Below are 2,738 nucleotides of genomic sequence, written 5' to 3' on the forward strand. Positions count from 1 at the left end.
GCGTAGGCTGCAGTCCCTGTGGCAGTGGGTTGCCATGGGCTACCGTATGTAGCCAGCAGCCAGCGTGAGCGGCCAGCAGCCAGCGTGAGCAGCCGTCCAGAAGCCGGTGACTGATCTGCCTTGCCCGGGAAGAGCGCAGTGATGATGCCAACTTGGGCCAGTGAAGCAACGTCCTCCACAACTAGACTGAAGAACAAAACGACAGCAACTTGTCTGTTCCCCTTCCTCAATTCCCCAGCACTGTTCCCATCCCCCCAATTCCCCAATAAAAATCTTTAAAAAAAAAAAAAGACATCCAAGGACCTCAGATCTGGACTGGGTGGGCCAATCCAAACCCCACGTTTTACAGATGGGCAAACAGCCCCCAGCCACTTAGATGTCCAGGGCAGAGCCAGGACGGGAACTGAGGAGTCCTGACCCCATCTTTTTTCTAGCAAACTGAGATGGTCTTCCCAGGAACCTAAGGCTGATGTTTGAAACCTCCTCAACCACCAGGAGCTGTGGTTAGGAGAGGTGCCTTTTCACTTCTCCTGAGGCTGGGGCCTCAGGAAACGTGGGGGGGGGGGTCCTGCTGGGATCTCCCCTCAGATAGGCTTTAGTTCCCAGAGCACTAAGGGGAGGGGGCAGTGGGTCAGCACTTAGAGGGGCAGTCACCAGTGACCCCGGGCCTGGGCACAGGGCCCCCGTCTTGTGGCAGCAAGGTCTGCACAGCCCAGGGTGGGTGTCCTGGCAGACGTGAGGTGACAGCAGTGGCAGGGCCTGAGAGACATGGGCAGGAAGGGGCCCGCAGTCCAGACTCAATGCCTCTGACAATAGGATAGGAGAGGGCAGGGTAGCCCAGAACAAAACAGAATAGCTTTGGATATGAGGCTGAGCTGGATACTGGGGGAGAGGGGTGGAGCGTGACAGGACAACGGCAGGGAAGGGAAAGCCAACCCCTTCCTGCCGCCACAGCCCAGCCCCCAGGGTGCCCTTAGAATCTGTCCAAGGCTGCCGGTTCGTGCCCCAGGGCCCGGACGTTCTGTGCTTGTGCCACCCCCACCCCACAGCCTCGTGAGCTGTGCCAGCTGCAAACAGGGCTCGCGCCCACGCTACACAGGGTCTGCCTCTGCAAGGGCCTCACCGGGGGTATTAGCAACACAAGCAGGAGTCCCCGAGGACTCCCCCCCCATTTCACTTCCCCCCCCTCCCCCCCCGTGAAAACCAACAGCAACAACAAACACTGGGCACAGATGTGGGCTTGGGGAGTAAGCTTTGCAGCTGCCCTGTCCCCCGCTCTGAGTGAGAGGTCACTCTAGCTTTGCTGTGGGTAAGGAAGAGAGGCAGGGCCATTTGCATTCCAGGCTGGGCTCAAGCCTTGTCCCCTGGCTTGGGGCTGTGGATGAAAAAAGGGGTTCTATGAAAAGTAGGGAGTTCTATGGAAAGTAGCTTCTCAGGGTGATCTGATCGTAAGTTCCTAACTGGGCAGGTCATGGTGGGGTCGTCAGGCCCCAGGCCTGTCACTTCTTTCGTAAAAGGTTATCTGTGCCTTATGCACCCCGTCCAACGTCTCTGTGCATCTACTTTAACACACCTTTGAAATAAGCCATAACCACCCTCGAGAGCACACAATCTCCTTAACTGTCCTGTAATCCAGTCCCCGCTTTACTGTCTCCCTTCTTAATCTCAAATGCATGAAAGAAACTGCAAAACTGTTCTTCTCCAGAGCATTTGAGATCCTGCTTCCCAGCAAATGTCATCCGTTTGGCTCAGATACACCCTTATAAAAGTTCTCTACAGGTCTGGACATTTCTTGCATGACAGGGGCCAGCAGAGGCGGGCAGGGGAGCAGGGGGCTGCGATGACCTGGGCTCAGCCTGCTCTCAGGCCCTGGGCAGAAGGGGGAGGTCCCAGCCTACGCTCCATCCCGGGATTTCACTTCCCCTTTCTCCCTTCTCTTTCTCCCTCCAGTTCTAGATTCTATGGGGCTGGGAATGGACTTGGGCCCAGCCCACACCTGTTCAGCCTAGAGTTACTCAGCCCCAAAGCTTTACACGCTCTCCCTCACCCTCCTGGTTCTGCTCAATTGGCTGGACTTGAGGGACATGGTCATGGGCTGGATGTGGTAGTGACATGGCTGGGAGGGTACAAAGATTGGAATGGAGGGACATGAGCTAGGACCAGGAGACCTGGACTGGGATGGGGGAACACAGGTGAGAATAAAGGCCGTGCAAGGAAGGGGCACAGGCAGGCATAAGGGACATGGGTCGGACATGGTAGGGACACACAGGCTGGGTAGCCCCACCCCTGGGCAAGAGGCTGACACCGAATAGCCCAGAAGTGCTGGGGCCAGGGCAGCCGGAAACACCTCGGCCCAGAACCCGGGGTCTGACCCTGGGGCAGTCTGGCCTCTGACTTGGGAAGGGCATGGGGTGCAGATAGGGCCCCTCCCCAGGAGGGTCAGCACCAAATTCCTGGCTTTCACCAGAGCATCTGGCCCAGACTAATTACAGGGCTGTCGTCAAGCCTGGCTATAAAAGGGTGGAGGAACCGGCCAGGAACCTGGGAGAGCTCCACTCAAGGGGCCTGGAGTCCCCCAACCTGCCCCTGAGAGGCTGGTGTTGGCCAGGAACCCCGTGCCTCACGTACACGCTCACACACCATTTTGCACACTCAGTTCACACCCAGTCGTATGACCCCGCCAACCTTGCGACCCCACACAGTCAATCAAACTCACGGCTCAGGGAGGGGGGCTGAGG

This window comes from Hipposideros armiger, unplaced genomic scaffold (assembly GCF_001890085.2).
Source record: "Hipposideros armiger isolate ML-2016 unplaced genomic scaffold, ASM189008v1 scaffold_378, whole genome shotgun sequence".
NCBI classification, from domain to species: domain Eukaryota; kingdom Metazoa; phylum Chordata; class Mammalia; order Chiroptera; family Hipposideridae; genus Hipposideros; species Hipposideros armiger.